General features: G+C 41.4%; 1 long non-coding RNA gene across 1 annotated transcript in view; it reads left to right on the plus strand.

The window, feature by feature from the left end:
- Positions 1 to 19,138, plus strand: part of LOC308622194 — a 207,851-nt gene that overhangs the window by 23,642 nt on the left and 165,071 nt on the right. The window contains exon 3 of the long non-coding RNA XR_014016577.1: positions 7,694 to 7,870. This is a non-coding gene — a long non-coding RNA (uncharacterized lncRNA). The remainder of the gene's footprint in view (positions 1 to 7,693; positions 7,871 to 19,138) is intronic.

Genomic DNA, 19,138 nt, shown 5'->3' on the forward strand with positions numbered 1-19,138 from the left:
ACAGTATGGAGATTCCATAAAAAACGAAAAATAGAACAACCATATGACCCAGCAATCCCACTACTGGGCATATACCCTGAGAAAACCGTAATTCAAAAAGAGTCATGTACCACAATGTTCATTGCAGCACTATTTACAATAGCCAGGACACGGAAGCAACCTACATGTCCATCGACAGATGAATGGATAAAGAAGCTGTGGCACATATATACAATGGAATGTTACTCAGCCTATAAAGGAATGAAATTGAGTTATTTGTAATGAGGTGGATGGACCTAGAATCTGTCATACAGAGTGAAGTAAGTCAGAAAGGGAAAAACAAATACTGTATGCTAACACATATATATGGAATCTAAAAAAATCATCGTCTGTTGAACCTAGGGGCAGGGCAGGAATAAAGACGCAGACATAGAGAATGGACTTGAGGACACGGGGAGGGGGAAGGGGAAGCTGGGACGAAGTGAGAGAGTAACATTGACATATATACACTACCAAATGTAAAATGCAGCTACATCGCACCGGGAGATCAGCTCGGTGCTATGTGACCACCTAGAGGGGTGAGATAGGGAGGGTGGGAGGGAGACGCAAGAGGGAGGGGATATGGGGACATACATATACATATAGCTGATTCACTTTGTTATACCGCAGAAACTAACAGAACATTGTAAAGCAATTATACTCCAATAAAGATGTTAAAAAAATGCATTCACCTCCTCCCACATCCTTAAAAGTCTCAACCTATTCTGGCATCAACTCTAAGTCCAAGATCTCATCTAAATATAATTTGACTCCAAAAATCCCAAATCTCATCTCCTAAATCACCTTAAATCAGGTAGGGTGAGACTCTGGGCATGGTCCATACTCAAGCAAAATTTCTCTCCATCTGTGGACCTGTGAAACCTAGAAAGCAAGTTATCTACTTCCACAGTACAATAATATGACAGGCATATGATAAGCATTCCTATTCCAAAAGGTCACAGGTCCCAGACAAGTCTGAAACCCAGGAGGGCCAATACCATTAAGTTTCAAGGGCCAAAATCCTCCATGGATGAATGCCCTGTCTGTTGGGCCAGCTGGCTTTGGGGACCTGAACCCTCAGGGGGTTGTAGGAGGCCCTGGCTCCCTTGGAAGTCAGGCTGAAGGGAGGGCAGCACGTACTGAAAAGAGAAAATGGAAAATATCATAAAACAAACTACTCGTTTTTACATGTTGCTGAGGATGAAACCCGAGGAGGGTCCCTTGGATTGGCTTTAACCACATCCATAGTTGCAAACACTCTGGCAGCCCCAGAGCTGCCCTGGAAGCTAGGAGAAGGGAAAGGAGGAGAAAGTCCTGCAGCCAGTAAAGTTGTTTATGCTTGAGATTAAGGGATAAGCAGGGCTGACTTCATGGGCGTGCAACCTGTACAGTTGCACAAGGCCCAACACTTAGAAGGGACCCACAATTGATTTAATGCTCTCTGTCAACATCTTGAAGTTCTTAATATTTGAACCAGGGGTCCCACATTTTAATTTTACACTGGGTCCCCAAAATTATGTAGCTGGTTCTGAGTATAATGACTACCTACCACTTACTTAAGACAACTTTGTATATACATAAGACAAAAGCTGGAATCTGTATCAAATTATTGACACAGTTATTTCTGGGAAGAAGGTAATTTTAGGTTTTCTTTTTGCTCATCTATATTTTTAATTTTTTATAATGAATGTGCATTACTTACATAGGAAAAATGATTTTTTAAACTTTATAGATTATTGATTGGAAAAATTGCAGAAATAAATTTCTTATGAAGTATCCTTTCCATCTTGGAATTCAACTGGAATGAGTCCTAGAGGCCTTATTTTGCATGTAGAGTTTATTGGGAAGAGTCACCTGTGGGGAGGAAGCTATGCCAGGCAAGAATGCTTCCTGTGGAAGCAGCAGAGAGATGGAGGGTCATAGAAGATGATGTCTACGAGATCCTTAAGCTGTCTCCCTGCAGTCTTCCCCGAAGAAAGGAAAGAGGAACATACCTCCAACACTCATAATCTGTTCTTTCATGAAGACCTAACGTACCTCGAACACTCACAATCTGTTCTTTCATGAAGACCTAACTACTGATTTCTCTGTCCCTGGTTTCAAATGTGCTGCAGAAGAAAACCACACAGTTCTCCAGTGGGCCACACTACACAGTTATGGGTCAACATCAGTTGGGCCCAGTGCTTCTCAGCATACCGTGTCCTTGATTTGGAACCATTTCCCATTTTCCACAGCATATGCTAAACTTAACTCTCCTCATCTCATCTCTGAGTAAACACTCACTTTCCTAACTACCCCAAGAAAACAAAGGGCATTCAGTAAGAATTTCGCAGCCTTGCCCTGCAAGCTTTTCTTTGCGTTAAAGTGTGCCTCTCTCCTCTGACTTCTACCACTTAACTCCTAAGTGATTAAGATCCTGTTTCTCTTTCTGTATAATAACATAATTAGAAACCCAAGATCACTCTCATCCAATTCTTTGTCATGTAATATGTCTTTTAGGATTTAAGAAGATCCCTGTTCCAGCATGAGTATAACTTTCTGTGCTTTGGGGGTAACTGATGCTTATATGCTAGTTAACATGCTTTAATCTGTAAATTAGCTTTTTTCATCAGAGCTCACTTTCCTTATTTTTGTCCCTGATGTTACCTTAGGTATTTATGGTAGCCAGGCTCCAAAGATAGCCCCCAATGAGCCACACCTCCCAGAGTTCATAGCTTTGTGTAGTCCCTGACTTTTGAATCTAGGCTGGCCCTGTGATCCACTTCAATAGAATATGACATCAGTGACACGATGCTAGTCTGGGTCTAAACCTTCAAAAGAACTGGCAGCTTTTGCTTGTCCACTCTAGAGATTTACATTTAAGAAGCTCATTTAAAGAAACCCAAGTTAGTTGCATAGAGAGACCATATTGAGATAGAAAGAAAGATGTCTCAGCCTTCCAGCCAACCCTGCCATGCTTGAGATGAGTACAGTCATCTCGAATGATCCAGCTCATGCCACCTTCTCTTACCACGTGAAAGACTCTGAGAGAAGAATCCAGTTAACCCACTGGGGCTATTATAAGAGATAACAAATGGGAATTCCCTGGAGTACCAGTGGTAAAGACTCCGTGCCTCCAATGCAGGGGGCATGGGTTCGATCCCTGGTTGAGGAACTAAGATCCCAAATGCCTCATGACCAGAAAAAAAACCCAAAAAAACAAAAAAAGAGAGATAATAAAATTATTGTTTTAAGCTCCTAAGTTTGAGATGGTTTGTTAAGCATTAATAGATAACTAAGGCACTAACTCTCTTCACCAATCTTTTCCTAGTAGCTTCACAACACCAACTCACCTCCACTGCCTAGTCTCTGCCAGGCAGCCATAGACAGTCAACATACTGAATAAATGAATTCCAAGTGGATGGAATTCCAAAATGTATCTTTGCTTACACAGTATGACGTTCCTTCCCCTCCTTTTAAAACCCAGCCTTGGGCTTCCATTCAAACATTTACCAATTATCTTATAATCTTGGCAGTTGTATTTTGCCTGACATTCTGTGGACCTCATTTATATTAAAACTACTTCAATATGGATTTAGTATATATATATAGTACAGTATAGTGGTCTAAAACACAGAACGTTGTTTGAAATTAATGTGTTTTGATTGCTGTGAATGCCTCGTCTGATACTGAGGTAATTCATAAATGACATGTTGGAACCATTCTTCCAGGGTTTCAGGCTGTTCCATAAGTATATTATTTCTAGCAATGTGTTGCAGGCTTGTGAAAGTAATAGTCTACAATGCATGCCACAGGCAAATGCCAATTTGAAGGATTTAAAGAAAAGTATAACAAATCACCATACTTGTTAGCGTTTTGAGGTACCAAAACCTTTGTGAAATTTCAAAGACCATTCATTTCCTCAGGCCTATATACACCAATGCAGTCACATTATAAATTAGAACTCACAGGCTCTTGCCTGTAGAAATATTTCCAAGGAATGTCTCGTAAGTCTCTAGTGAGGGTCTCACATCCACTCCAGTGAATGCTCCCACTTCTCTGCCATCTTTCCCCACACATCTGATGGTACTGCCATAACCTCCCAGAACAGATGTTTCCCCCTCAGCTAAGGCACCAGAACCCTCCACATGCCAAACCATTTAGTGTTTCATTTTGTTTCACATTCTGTTAGGTAGACACATAGCTGTGCTCCTTGAGCACAAAGTTTTGCAAAATTTTCCTGAAACAAATATTCCAAATTTCCTCACTGCTCCCTGCTTACCACACAATTCACATATAAACTCCTTGGGCTCAGAGAGGACTCGTCTTCATGGACACTAAGTGACAGACACCATTCTGCTCTCAGGACTGCTCCCTTCCCTATAACCCTGAAGTTTTAGTACCAAGCCACACTTTTCTAGCTTCCTTTTCCCTTCAGAAGAAGCTTTCCCTCTTCTGGTAGAATCTTTTGGCAGGCCTGCTCCACCAGCTCAGAGATGCCCAGCCAGTCTGAGTTGTAATCATGTCTCAACTTATATTCAAATTAGGTCTTCCACCACACACACAAAAAAAGTTAATAATTTCATGAGACCCTGAAGACCTGAAATGTAGGCATCGTTCACTGGCACTCCCCTAGTGGGGAATGCAAAGAACATGGAAGTGGGATATCAGAGGCTATATGTATTCCTAACTCACTCACTCACTCACTCACTGACTCACTAGTTGGATAACTCAGGTAAGATAGTGAACCTCTCTCAGCCTCAGCGCCTAGATAATTCCAGCAATATTAGCCCATAATTTTGCCTGATGAGAATGTGTGAGAACACCCAGCCTGGAGAGGGATGTTGACTGTCTCACATCCATCTTAGTGAGGCTCCCTTCTCACTAAGCATAACACATGGCGTGAGAATGCAGGGGGAGCAGGTGGACAGCCTAGGTCTCAGAAGGCAGGCATGGAGCCAGTGAAGCCGCAAAATGCAAGTGCAGGACAGAGAAACTTGGCTTTCTTTTGTAAAACAAGAGGCAGAAAAAAAAAGATGAGAAAGAGATATATCATTGAAACAAATCAAAGATAATTTTTCCTGAACTTCCTAATAGGCTAAGACAGGGCATCTTTTTAGGATTAAGATGGAGAAAACTACTCCCTTAGATGGCATGAACTGAAGGTGTTCTCTCAAGACAAAGAGCAGCCCAGTTTGTCTCCCTAAGGCCAGAAGGCTCTGTATATTATAATAAAAATAGCAGCTAACCTAGGGAGCATTTACTATATGCCAGACACTGAGTTAATCATTTTACACGTATTAGTATATTAATCATAACATCAACCCCAGTATCACACCCTGCTTGAGATAATAAAAAATATTACCAGATATTGTCCAACTCTCCCCATGTTGAGAACCATTGTTTGGTACTAAAAATCCCTACCTATAAGTCTGACAGTGGCCCCTATCACAACTCTTGACCAGCAGTTCCTGTTCCCAGATTCCTTGAGATTATACGGTTGGTTGTATGTAGGCGTTAAACGAATTCATATTGGTACGATGCTTAGGAAAACTCCTTGCATATAGCAAACACTAATGTAAGCATTAGCTATTATTATTACTGTTTTTGTTATTGTCATCATGACAGGAAAGGTAGCAGAGTAGCGTAGAAGGGAGCCTGTAGTGGACAATTGGAGATTTGGGGGATAATTAACCCCACTCTTGGATAATCAAAACCAGGACTGCAGTGTGGAAGGTCCAGCCATCAGTGACTAAGTCCATCAGCCAAGGCCAGCAGTAGAAGCTTTGCAAACACAGTCAAAACATGAATCTTGTCCAGGCAGAAAATAAAATCGTCAAGAAAAAAATAATTGCTTTCAGTGAGTCTTTATTAAAAAGTCATTCTGAGTAAATGATCACTTTCCCATTCTTGCAAATAATCCTTTTCATTGGAGTCTTGGGTGTCTCCCACTTTGATGCAATCAAGCCATTGGACTTACTGAAGAACATGTCTCATGTCAAATAGGTCATGGCTTGAGGAAGAGAAAGGGTAGGTCTGCAGAGGAGTAAGAAGAGTAGACCAGATTGATGTGTGAGGGACAAAACAGTAAAGAGAATCGTCCTATCTTGTTGCCCAGTTGCTCATAATGAGTCAACAAGTAGGCAGCCATCTTTAACTGGTGACAGAGTGAAAAGGAACTGGTAAGTCAGGGAGGCTGGAGTGCTAGCACACCTGTATGAAGTAAGCACTGGGACTCATTCCAGACACAACCACGAAGGGCTTTCAAGAGACACAGAGACGCTAAGGCACCCCTGAGATAGCTTGTGAAATGCTAGGTAAAATCCACCCTAAGCCTTCACTGCTAAAACTGAGACTGACAGGCAGGGTTCAATGGTATCAGCTACTTGAAAGCAAGAAATGTTAAAAATTTAGGGAATGTGAGAACACAGGACCTGAGAGAAGATTTTGCCATTTTCATTCAAAGCATCGTGTCAGCTTGGTAATGCTTACAGACTTAGAAAAGCCACGCTGGGTTTCATAGGTCAGGGTTGTGAAGAAATCTATTCATTCGCTGAAACAACCACCTTTCTATATGTCCACTCAGCTTCTCTGTGTCTCAGTTTCTTCATCTGAAATAGCAGCTGTGTTGTACATGATTTTATCTTTTCACATAGAATATTTAATTCATTCTCATAACACTTTGAGAGGTCGGTGTTATCATCTTTAATTAATAGATAAAATTGGGGCTCTGAGAGGTTGTTAGTCACTTCCCTAAAGTCACATAAACTGTCCTAAGTACACCAGGCTCTCTATTTCAAGTTCTATACTCTTTCTAGAATCCTACTGAAAACCAGAGATCAGCTCTCTGAGGCTTCTTTCAGCTCCAGAATTCCATGATTTTATGGGTTCTGTGTTTTTGAAAGCATGTCTGGTCCTTAATATTTTCCTCCCTTTATCCTGAAAGGCTTTAAATCATTGGAGGCAGATGACCCTCTCAAGCGGCGCTGTTTTTCCCTTTCCCCACCACTTCTTAATCCCTTTCCATTCCAACCAGTTTAGAAGATCTGCAGATCGGCCTGTTCCATTTAATGTTTAGATTGAGAGTCTTACCTCAGAAAAGAACCACAGGGGCTTCCCTGGTGGCGCAGTGGTTGAGAGTCCGCCTGCCGATGCGGGGGACACGGGTTCGTGCCCTGGTCTGGGAGGATCCCACGTGCCGCGGAGCGGCTGGGCCCGTGAGCCATGGCCGTTGGGCCTGCGCATCCGGAGCCTGTGCTCCGCAACGGGAGAGGCCACAACAGTGAGAGGCCCACATACCGCAAAAAAAAAAAAAAAAAAAAGAAAAGAAAAGAACCACAGAGCGTAAGTTAGCTTTGGGAAAGGATAATCCAGACAGCTGCTAACAAAAGTCAGGGGTAACTAGGGACAGTCTAGACCTCATGGTCTTTTCTGGGTGAATGGGGAGTAGAACAATCTGAATTTGCAAGTTCAATGAGATGATACTCCCTTACACCTGGGAAGAGGCCACCTCAGTGTCTTCCACATCCAGCGAGTCCTTCACATGGAAGGCAGATGAGCTCTGGAAAAAACAAACCATGTCTCTTCTTGACTGAAACATCTTCATAGGGTTTCAGCAACTTCTAGGAAAAGCCAAAATCCCAAGCACAGCCTCCAAGCTCCTCCAGAACCTTACCCCTTGTTCTTTATTTTCCAGCCCTGACTCTCTCAACATCCTTATATTCACATTGTGCTGGAATTCCTGCTCTTCTTCTGACAAGTTGTTAGCTACTTGCTGTGGACTCCTCCATCATGTGAAATGCCCCCAGCCAGTAAGATCTCGACCAAAGCCATCTCCTCTATAAGCACCTCGAGTACTTGGCTCCTACTTTTGGTAAGATCAGCTACTTTGGATTATCATTCTGTTTCTCTCCACCATGAGTTGTTTATTTTCTCGTCATGCTGCTGAGCTCACAACAGGTGCTCAGTAAATGTTGGAGTAAATGTGTAAGTGTTAAGTCATTGTTCATGACAAAACATGTCATGAGCGCAGCTGATATTTACACAGACTCCTCTCTTTTGAGTCATCTCAGCTGGTTTGGCTATGAATGTGTCTTGCCTCATCTAGTGTTGTACTGGGGGTAGCTGATTGATGCAATTTTAGAAGCTCTAGAAGCTCTCCTCCAGTGAAGACCAAGGCACCTTACTTTTCTTGCACACGGTATGATACAGAGCACAGAATGGACACTAGAAGGTGAGTAAGAAATACATTTTACAACAGTGTATGAATTATATGTGTATTGTTACAAAGACTCTGGGCCATATTTCCTCTCGATTGATGATTTCTATGATGTCAAGGAGATACGAGGAATCCCACGAATTCTTCTACTTCCACATGCAGCTCAAGGAAAAATCATGTAGCTTTGGTGTCATGCTAACCTGAGATTGAATCCTTCTCCACGAAGTATTGATATTAGTACAACCTCAGTCAACTTAGTCAATGGAGCTGAATGATGCAACCTACCTTATAAGGCTGTGGCAGTGAATGATTTGATATAGAGAAAGTAATTAGCACAGTGCCTGATGCATATTAGCTGCTTAGCTCATTGTAGGATTTTTGTTTAAACCCTACCCTCCCTTCTTCATAAGAAAACAAGACAGAATGAGAGACAAGGAAAATTATCCCTCTAAGATGCAGTTCAAAAAAGATCGTTTAGATAGGGAGAGGAGACAAAATTGTCTGTGGGTTCTATTTTAGAACAGGACACGGGTTCTCAATTCAGGAAAAATGTATTTTTTTAAAGTCATGTAGCTTATCTTGAGGCACATTTTTTGGGGTTTGTAAACATTAAAAATTTTTACCTTTACATTAAAAGCCAAGATCAAACTATTTTCAGAGTACAGTGTTGGTTCCTTGAGTTATGGAGGGCTCTATGCTTAGCCTATGGCTCCATAAATATTAATGAAAGGTCTAGATACCAGATGCTAACTGCAGCGGTGCTGGGCTAGTTCTCATGCCTTATGCTTGCACCCAGAGGGGTTGGCTATGACTTCATGTTTAAAGAACTGAGCTTCATGATACAATGTATCAGGAGATGTGATGTATGTCTTCCTGCTACTGAACAATGAACTCTATACAAACTCACAGCCATACACATATACACATATTTAAATCAGTAAAAGCCAAACTGGCTGGATTTATACAACTGTTTATTTTGTGTCTGAGTTTCAGTTTTTCACTGGAACTACATTTTTTTGTCCTTAATCTGATTATTTTGCTAATGCCCAAAAAGCCTATGGTAGCTTTTTCTGTGAAAAGCAGCTACTTTCCCTAATTTCCCCCATCTTACTCCAAGGTTTCTCATACTTTTCAGTCACCATAACTCCTTTTCCACTCCTCCCCCCATCCACACACGACACTCTCAGTTCACCTGTCTTCTGTTTTTTCATCTGACTGTGGAAGTGTTTCTTTAACAGTGATCTAAGAACCTTTGTATCTGCATGTGTCTTCCTGGGACATGCCTTCATATACACATAGACCTGAATAGATGTGCTGCCGGCTGCTGGTCAAGGGGTTGGGTACCATTTTCACACTGAATGGGGATGAGCCGTCCTGTGCCTTCGTCTTGCATTCACGATAAATACACTGGCCATAGGAATCATCTAGCTGTTTGGTAATTGAAATTCCAAAGCAAATCCAACACATATGCCTGCCCACACACTACCCCAAATTCATCATGCCCACACAACATCATTAGCTTGAAATCACAAAATTATAACTGAAAATCACAAAGGAACTTAAAGAAATAGCTTCACAATTTTACTTTTTAGCAGCAAGTAATAACTAAAACCCAGGAACCGTAAAAAGGACAACTGATTTGACAAAATAATCATCTGACTATAGCCTGACTTTTCCTTCTAAAAGAGTCTTACATTGTCATTAGATATTTTTTCTGTATCACGAAAAGGCAGGAAATAAATATATAAACATCCTTTAAAGAAATCCACTGTGGATGCATCCATGACTTAAAAATATGACTTTCTAGAAGACAATATGAGAGCATATATCCAAATTTCAAATGTTTGTAATCTTCAAATCGGCAATTCTAGAAATTTATCTTTAAGATGTTATAAAAGTATACAAAGATGTATCCACAAGTACTTTTTAATAATGCAAAAAGAAACCGTATGATTAATACAAAGAAACCGTTTGAGAGAATGCTGTAGAATATAGTTATGGGCATGGGAATTTGAACATGATATGTTTCTAAATGAAAAAAGGAGGTTTTTGAAAGAACATATGTATGTTTGTGCTTGTGTGTATTTGTGTGTACACACGCATAGAAAAAATACCTAGAAAGGTATTTTTCAAAGTATTAAAGGAGTTATTATTGGTGGTAAGGTAAAGGTTATTTTTACTTACTTCTCTATACCTCTTTGCATTGTACATGCAAATTGTACATGCAAATTGTACTTTGCATTGTACATTCTCTGCTTTACAAGAGAATAAAAGTAAAACTATTTAAATTTGGGGAAGGGAGAGGAAATACATAACATTAGGGGACATACCAATATTAATGCCAAATTGACATGGTTAAAGTCCACTATCAAAATGTATACCACAGGGCTTCCCTGGTGGCACAGTGGTTGAGAGTCCTCCTGCCAATGCAGGGGACACGGGTTCGTGCCACGGTCCGGGAGGATCCCACATGCCACGGAGCGACTGGGCCCGTGAACCATGGCCTCTGAGCCTGTGCGTCCGGAGCCCGTGCTCCGCAACGGGAGAGGCCACAACAGTGAGAGGCCCGCGTACCACACACACACACAAAAAAATGTATACCACAGAATCTCAGAAGCCAAGTACAGTTATTGAAAATCCCCTCTGTGCTCACCCAAGCCCAGTTATGTGGTGAAGACTAGGGGAAACCTTGACTGTAGAAAAGACTTAGAGCTTTCCCATGGTGTCACACCACACACAGCCTTGTCTCCTTAGTGATTTAATATTTGCCACCTCCCCCTGCCTTCCCCAATGCTCATGGACAGGTTGCTGGCGATTGATGGTCTCTCTATTGCCAGAAAGATAAGCTGAGCTGTCAGGGGAGTGGAGGTGACAGTGAAGAGGGGTGTGTTCTGCGAGGCAGATGACATCCAGAAAAGCATGCCTATGGATGACATGCCTACCAAATCCAGAAGTGCACTTGCTCATTAGGACACAACCAGGCGAAACGTTCAATACAGGTTATATAGCATCCATCGCAAAAAGTGAAACAGGTGCAGAAAAAAAATCCAGCCTTTATTTTCTTCTCCTTTCTTTTTCCTCTCTCTTTCTCTCCGCCTCCCTCCCTCTCTTCCTCCCTTCCTCTCCTTATCTCTCTCAAGTTTCAAACATGTCTTATAACCTGTCATATGGGCCAAGCCATCCCTGGAGAGAGATGTTAAACCATTCTGAGTGGCAGCCTGTCATATTTAAATTTAAAAATTATAAGATAAATAAGTACTAGGGATGTAATGTACAATATGATAAATATAACTAACACTGCCATATGTTATATATGAAAATTGTTAAGAAAGTAAATCCTAAGAGTTCTCGTCACAAGGAAAAGGAATATTTTTTCTATTTCTTTAATTTCATATCTATATGAGATGATAGATGTTCACTAACTTATTGTGGTAAACATTTCATGATGTATGTAGGTCAAATCATTATGTTGTACACGTTAAACTTATACAGTGCAGTATGTCAATTATATCTCAATAAAACTGAAAGATAGATGATAGATAGATAGATAGATAGAGATAGAGAGGTGTGAAAACAAACAAAAAAAGTTTCCCTTTCCCCCTTGCATCCTGATCCTGGAGATGGAGTAAGTCCGTTTTGCACACTCTTGACCACGGGCTTGACCAGCATCCAGTCTGTTCCTCACAACACTTCTGCAAGCATCTCCAATCTGATGTGCTGCCTTATTTACAACCTGTCTTGAGCTCAGACACTCCACCAGGGCATATGATGGGCTAGTTAACAGCTGTACCCCAAGCAGAGACAGAACATGTAGATTTTGTTTAAAGGAACACATGGCAATCCATTCAAGAGGAAATGTTGTCATCCTGGTCAGGTCTGGATCAAATCTGTGTTGGAGAACATGAAAGGAGAGACCTGACTACAACACATCACCATGCTAATGTACCCTAGTCAGGTACACCGCTATTTCTTGTCATTTCCTTTTTTCTCATATGAATGTTGCCATCATTTCACACATATTTTGCAGTGATAAAGGTAGTTCCGTTACTAACCGTCTGGTAGGGGTTGGGGAGCAAGCATTTCATGACTGGGTTTCGACAACTTTTAATATACTTGCTCAGACCTCTCTCCATCCTAACTCTATCCTCTTTACATGATTTTTCTTCTTTAAATATAAATATGATGTCTTTCTCTGTGACACACAAACACACAAGTTCTGCACAAATAGCCAGGGGATTGGAGACTCTGCTGCCCCATCCACAGTTGAATTTTAAAAATGGAATTAGGAAACTCAAACCATGATTCTCTCAAAGCAATTTGGAGATGAGCCATCACCAGACTGGTGGGATGTAGGTGAAACAACAACTCACTCTAAATGGTAGAAACCAGAAGTCAGGGAAAGAACCTGCAGCCCCAAGGCTCTGGATTTTCCATCACTCACTGATCCTGAGAAGTCCAGCCCACTCACTTTCTGACCTGGAACATGAGAGACCAAGGCTTGTAGTGCCTTTAAGTTTGTTGTGGCTGTTGTTTATGTGTTTTAAACGATATAGTTCCTAATGAGGTTATTTAGTGAAATGTTCATCTCCCTCTATGTTATTGCCATGTCACTCAGTGGTGAAAGGGAAACAATCAAATATGCAGTAACTAAATATGCTGTTGGATTTTACAGACTTTCTCCCCTCCTTTCAGAAGGATTCTGTTACTTTCACCTCTCAGGTATGTTACAATGCGTTTGAGAAAGAAAAAAGGGGTAAGAACAAATAGCATTTACAACCAGCCAATCAAGCAATAGTAATTGGCAACATCATTCACAGATATTCACCTGCAGTGCTAAGCCATATAGAAATGAGTGAGATTAGTTCCATTTCAGTTACAATAACAACAGGAACCAGGTCCACATGTTTTTATCTTAGTGGAGGCAGGGGACAGATGGCAAAGTCTAAATTCAACAATCAGACAGGAATAAAGCCCTCCTCCCCAAAATCAAAATGAGATAATTGCCAGGGGCAGCTTGTCTTGGGTTCTGAGAGTTAGGAAGCAAATATATTTGCAGAAAGAGCCATAGGGAAGCAAAACGAAAATAAATTGCTCCAGTTTGAGGCGTTCTTTGACTCTTTGGGCACTGGCTGTTTTTTACACAATCCTCAGAAGAATGGATGGTTCAGAAACAAAACAAAATAGAACATGTAAGGGACCATATCTGCATGGCCCTGAGTGAAAAAATTCAGGCTTCCCAAACTTGTGTCTATGGTGTAATAAAGGTTTTAAAATCTATCTTGCTATATTTCTAGTTCTTTTTCTCTACAACTGGGTCAAAACACAAAGAACACAAGTTGTAATAGAATTTTCTAAATTAATACTACGCTGGAAAATAGAAATCAATGTTGGGAACTAAAAAAAAAAAAAAAGAGAGAATGTCTATTTAGCTTTTATGCCACCCTGAAAGCAAGCAGCCCTGAAGAGATCTGTTCACTTGGATCTTATCTGAGAATTTGGAATCTACCTTTCCTTACCTCTGCCAAGTTAGTCCCACCCCTTCCTTCTACTCCCACTCATGGGCCCTTTATGATTTCCTCCCTCTACATCTAAATGCAGAAGTGAAGTGTGAAAAGCTGTTTAAGTACTTAACTTACTGAGAAAGGAAACTAGCTGGCCATTTTTCATATTCCATGATATTAAAATAATTCATCTGAGTTTGCACTAATGACAGTAAATCTCTCGTGCTGACAAGCTGTGTTCAATTATCCTTTCTACAGCCTTTTAAAGCCGAAGCACTAGGAAGTGTGTCAGTGTTGGAAACTCATGGCTTGCTCATTCAAACGAAGCAGCCAACCAGCCTGAGCAGCTCTCTCGACAGTGTACCACCAGGGTCCTTGCCCCCAAACAGCTCTCCTAGGGGCTTGCAAGTGCTGGGGCACTTCCACTGGAATTTACATGTATGGGGGAAATGGTTTAAATAAAGTGGTGTGTTATTTATCCCCATAATGATGAGTTTAACAGCCACAATTAGGAAGGAAATTCTATAAGCCTGAACTCCAGTTACTTATTACTGCCACTGAAAGTCAATTAAAGTATCTAAGTAATTACAGGGATTGTGATCATCTGTCATCTGGTGAATCATATTAGGGGGAAGAGGCTCTTGGTTTGCTTTGAAAGTGTGTGATCTAGTCTCCATCATGTTTTCGGACAAGGGAGTGTGTGAGGGGGCTTGCCCCCCACATCTGTGGATCTGTTCACCTGGGAGAGCAACAGAAGTGTTCACTGGATTCCCATCCAACCTCAGCAGCCGAGTGAAGAAGCAAGAGACATACAGGAGGTGGGTGGGAGGTGCCCACTTTGCCAGATAAGCCACCCAAGGACATTGCTCTTGAACTCAGGAGCCTCTAGTGGCACCTTGTTCCTTCTGGAGCTCCTACTATACCAGGTCCTTGTTCCTTTGCCCTCTGCAAGGCCACCAGCTCCCTGACTACCTCCCAGTGCCTTCTTTAGTCATCCTGGTGAGCTCGCTGTCTCATAAATGTTATCATCATGATTTAAACGACTTCTGTACTTTTTCTCAGACTGTTACTTAAGATGCACTCCTTCCCTCTCTTCTATCAAAACCATCTTCACCCTTCAAGGCCCAGCCAGAGTCCTGACCTCTCCCTGATGCAGATCCAATACCAGACCTCTTCTTCTATGAGTTGCCTGTGGAATTCCAAATTTATTGTTCAGTGGTTCTCAGATTGTGAACACTAGCAGGGGCTACATCTTAAGTTTCTGCTTCTTGCCCAGCATCTGGGATACATTTACACCCCCAATGTGGTAACCTCCTGATCCTTGATTTCTGTGGTTGCTGTAGTTTCGTCTCATGTTTGGTGAAATGTCTTGAGCAGACGTAGCTGGTATTCCTTCATTTCTTCACACCTTCCTTCCTTCAGCAGCATGTTTTGAACGGCTTACTTAGAGCAGGACACCAGAACCATGGCTTCTGAGTTTGAATCCAGTGCTTCCTCTCCAACCATAACGTTCTGATGGGAAACTGTTTGCTCACACCACCGTGCACAAATCAAGGAGTCTCTCAGTGCTCCTTTGCCGGCCAACTCTTGCAGGGAAATCATCATAAAAGCACATGGAAATATAGAAAGAATGAGCTCCATCTCCCCTGTGGTTCCACACTGCTCTCCTCAGAGAATTCTCAGTCCGAGCCAGGAGACAAAGAGAAGAAAATATTTTTAAATGATCTTCCACATGACTTCAGGGCTTACACAGGGTTCAAGTGTGGTGCAAGGGATGGGCAAAACTCAGGTCAGCCAGCTATGCTAGGGTCAGCCAGACATTGGGGTCAACTGGCCATGCTAGGGTTGAATCAAGAACACCTTGCTGTTCTTCATATCCCAAGACAGATATTGGAATTTTAACTTTCCTTTTTTGCAACCTCTTTATGTTTTGAAAATTCATTTCATCTTGGAGTGGACTTCCCAGAAGATCACTTTTCTCATTTTCCCCTTTCAAGGCATGTCCTTTGGTAGCTCCTGTTCTGCACCTGTGGTGTTTAGACCTCACATTTCCACTAGCATTTGCCCCCAACATGTTGTTTGTGTAAAAAAAATATTCTGCATGAGTCCAAGGAAACTGACCAGGAAGAAACATGAAATTCAACAGATGGGAAAATCTACAAAATGTTTTCTTTAAAGCTTCTCACTATTTTCTGCAGGAAATATTGCTCATAACAAAGAAGTGAAAATAGAATTGAAAATGAAGGCAAGACTGACAAGTTCAACAACATCGGACCATATCAAAGGACTGCTGAAAACCCTTCAATGGCTCGAGCTCTCTGATAGTAGCTGGTATATTACAGTGAAACTATTGTACCTGCATCTAACACCCACGCCACCAACATGTAGAGCCTAAGTTCAGTACAGGCCAGGATTGTGCTGTGTGTCTCCCTGGTGGCTAGCACGATGCCTGGCACACAGTATGCCCTCAGTAAATATTTGTACAGTGAATATTTGGTCACAATTTGGTTATATAAATACCATGTGTTAGGTGTGGAGGTTTTTAAATACTAAGATACACGGTTCTCATCTTTAAGAAGTTCAAACCCTGGCACTGTGATTCTCAAGCTTGAGTGAGCATCAGAATTGCTCAGGAAGCTCTAAAAGTACAGATTTCCAGGCCTTACCCACAGAGATTCTAATTCAGTAAGACTGGGTAGGGGCCCAGAATTCTATACTTTTAATAAGCCTCCAGACACCTCTGATGATCAGCCAGATTAGGAACTCTTGGACTAGTGGGTGGTAATAAAAGCCTTGTTTTACATCTCTTTTCCCAAATATGAAGTATTTTCATACCCCTCATCTCACTTGATTCTTACTCTCTGAGCGGGGTAGAAACCCTGCAGTTTATGAGTGAGGACATGAAGTGCAGAGAGGTCACATGGTTGGCGAAGTCAGAATCTGGATTTGAACCTAGGATTTCCATCCACAAGCTCAGCACTGTTTCCTTCTCACTCACTCCCTCTTGAGAGTGATGACCCAGGTTAGCTCTGTTGGGTAAAGAGCAACAAACCATATGGGTCATCATTAAATGGACAGCCAGTATATTCAGGTCTCTCTCCTAGGTTCTATGGGGAAGACAGAGAGAGAGGAAAATATTGCCTTCTTCACCTGCCCCACCCCCCATCCTCCACCCTTCGCCTTGGAGAATCACATAGGGAAAAGAATTGATTATGGAGACAGGCTCTCTCAGTGATGCCTAGTAATGAAGGTTATTTCCTTATAGGTATGTTTTACCTAGAAAATAAATCAACTGAGAAAGTCAATCCTACTGGGTGGAATAAGCTTGGTTCACACTCCTCAAGGTCCCTTGACAGGGACCACATGATGAACTAGGCAGCAAACCAAATGCAATCCTTTACCTGAATGTGGCTAATGAACCCAGTCCTCTTGCTTCCCTCTGGATTGTTACCTAGCCCACCTTGCTTCACTCTTCTATCTGTGGTGTGGTTTAGATAAGTCATTAAAGGATTTATTTCACTATTATCATATAATCCAACATGACATTAACAGGGCATTTAACAGCAGATAGATGAAAATTCCAGGCCTTTCTGGATTAGTAACACAGCAAGTTTCATTTTGAAATGACAAGCTGTGAGAGAACAGTGTCAGCAAAAAGTCCCTCCATTTTCCATGCAGGTATAGGGCCTGAAGCTTTTCCCTGCCACATCCCTGACAAGAAAAGGCCAGGGGTTCAATAGTGTGGATGCTGAGCTATGCCATCATTCAAGGATGTGGACCCTTCAGGCTGTGTCTGAGAGTGAAACAAGCCTTGTGCTGACCACAGAAAACAAGGGAATGGGTTTGGGGAGACAAGTCACTAGAAAAATAAGCAGAAACAAATGATCTCCTTTAAATTCTGCTTGGAAGTGTTTCTGGGTGGAGGAGCTTCTCATGAAGGTCTTTTGGTTTTTCCACTCAGAGACAATTTTCTTTCATGTGCTGGCACCAAGTATTACCTGAGGAAGTTTGGGAAGGGAGATAGAAAAGGAAAAGGCTGACAATTTGCCAAGCCATTTATCAGAGCATAGGTACTCAAGCAAAATAACCAATGGCCCTTATTTCCTTATACTCACAATTGGAAATAAACAACTCTGAAAGGGCAGTTTTGAAGAAGGCGGCATTCTGTGATGGTTCTTCCTTTAGCATCTCCTGAGTTGGGATTTTCCAGCCTCAGCATACTAAAATCAGATCTCACTGGGTTGATTGAATTATACACACAAATATACAAATTCAGAACACCTTTTAAGTAATCAGTTTGAGACACTACATGCTTGATGGGAACCCTTCTCCTTTTAAATTGAGCTTTACAGACAATGGTATGTGTATTTTAACCACAAGATACGAGTCTACTGACTATTATTGCATAGCCCAGAGCAGGGTGCCACTAGTGCATGATCTCATTCTAGCAGTGACAGCAAAGCTGGCTGGGGAACACAGCCTGAAGGGGGCTAAGATAACTGAGGAAGAAGAATGGATAAGTGACCTGGAAGATAAGAGAGTGGTAATAACCACCACAGAGAAGAACAAAGAAAAAAGAACGAAAAGAACTGAGGACAGCCTCAGAGACCTCTAGGATAATATCACACACACCAACATATGAATTATAGGGGTCCCAGAAGAAGAAGAGAAAAAGGGACTGAGAAAATATTTGAAGAGATTATAGTTGAAAACTTCCCTAATATGGGAAAGGAAATAGTCAATCAAGTCCAGGAAGTGCAGAGAGTCGCATACAGGATAAATCCAAGGAGAAACACCCCCAAGACACATATTAATCAAACTATTAAAATTTTTAATAGTTTAATAAAAAGTTTAATATCAGTTAAATATCAAAAATTAAATGCAAAGAAAAAATATTAAAAGCAGCAAGGGAAAAGCAACAAATAACATACAAGGGAATCCCCATAAGGTTAACAGCTGATCTTTCAGCAGAAACTATACAAGTCAGAAGGGAGTGGCAGGACATATTTTAAACGATGAAAAGGAAAAACCTACAACCAAGATTACTCTTCCCAGCAGGGATCTCATTCAGATTCAACAGACAAATTAAAATCCTTATAGACAAGCAAAAGCTAAGAGAATTCGGCACAACCGAACCAGCTTTACAACAAATGCTACAGTAACTTCTCTAGGAAGGAAGCACAAGAGAAGGAAAAGAGCTACAATAACAAACCTAAAACAATTAAGAAAATGGTAATAGAAGCATACATATCGGTAATTACCTTAAATGTAAATGGATTAAATGCTCCAACCAAAAGACATAGACTGGCTGAATGGATCCAAAAACAAGAACCATATATATGCTGTCTACAAGAGACCTACTTCAGACCTAGGGACACATACAGACTGAAAGTGAGGGGATGGAAAAAGATATTCCATGCCA

The sequence above is a fragment of the Mesoplodon bidens genome (assembly GCF_964165515.1).
Source record: "Mesoplodon bidens genome assembly, chromosome: 9".
Taxonomy (NCBI): domain Eukaryota; kingdom Metazoa; phylum Chordata; class Mammalia; order Artiodactyla; family Ziphiidae; genus Mesoplodon; species Mesoplodon bidens.